This window comes from Chiloscyllium punctatum, unplaced genomic scaffold (assembly GCF_047496795.1).
Source record: "Chiloscyllium punctatum isolate Juve2018m unplaced genomic scaffold, sChiPun1.3 scaffold_145, whole genome shotgun sequence".
Taxonomy (NCBI): domain Eukaryota; kingdom Metazoa; phylum Chordata; class Chondrichthyes; order Orectolobiformes; family Hemiscylliidae; genus Chiloscyllium; species Chiloscyllium punctatum.
Genome location: NW_027309879.1, coordinates 533,530 through 534,591, shown reverse-complemented (window position 1 = coordinate 534,591; position 1,062 = coordinate 533,530).

The window sequence follows — 1,062 nt, the reverse complement described above, 5'->3', positions numbered from 1 at the left end:
ACATGGAGCAGCAGGGAGCATTGGCACATCCGAATGCAAGATCTAACCTCATTTGGAGCAGCTTCAGTTGGCCTGGAGCAGGGAGCTTTGGGAGATCATTCTGGGAGCTCCACTCTCACCTGGAGCAGCTTTTAATGACATGTAGCAGCAGGGAGCATTGGGACATCAGAGTGATAGATCCATCCTCAACTGGACTACTTCTACTGACATGGAGCAGGGAACATTGGGACATCAGACTGGGAGCTCCAACTTCAAGTCGAGCCGCTTCTTTTGACATGGAGCAGCAAGGAGCATTGGAACGTCAGGTTGGGAGCTCCAACCTCACCTGGATCAGCTTGCATTTATATGGATAAGGAGGGAGTATTGGGACATTAGGCTGGGGGAAAGGATATTCAACTATTTTAATCTAAAGTAAAATACGTTTCAACACCTCAGATGTTAATTGATTTATGAAGAATCTTTCCCGGGAAAATAATTAATTCTTTAGATAGTAAAGACAAGTCCTGCAAATATTCAACTCAGGAAAACGCATTGGTACAGAGAGAAATGGGAGTGAAGATTCATGTCGTTTTCTTTTCATTTCTGGCCGTCTCTGCACTGGATTACATCACCGGAAGGACGTTTTCACTCATTTCCAGCAAATACGGTCAGGTCACTAACGTAATCTAAAGCTGAAAATTAATGGGAATATGCGATGTTATGATTAGGATGGAGTTTACTTCAAATTTTGGTGAAAACGTAGCAAAGTCAGTTGCAATTTCCAAGATCAGCAGTGACCTCATTGATTGGCTGATCAGATTGTGAATGGTCGTTTTTTTGAGGACAATTTGAAGTGAATCAATGATGGTGATTATCTTTGTTCTTTGTTCACCTTGTGACTGTTACTGCTATTGCTCATGTCCTTGTTAACACCACAGCTCTGCAGCGTGTAAAACCTCAGCTGTGCATCTGGCTAGTGGCACAACCATTCGTATAGCTGGCTACGCATCAGGCAGTTGTAAGTTCAACTTTTACTTTGCGCAAGCGCATTGTGGAGATTCATCACACATCCAACCTAATCAT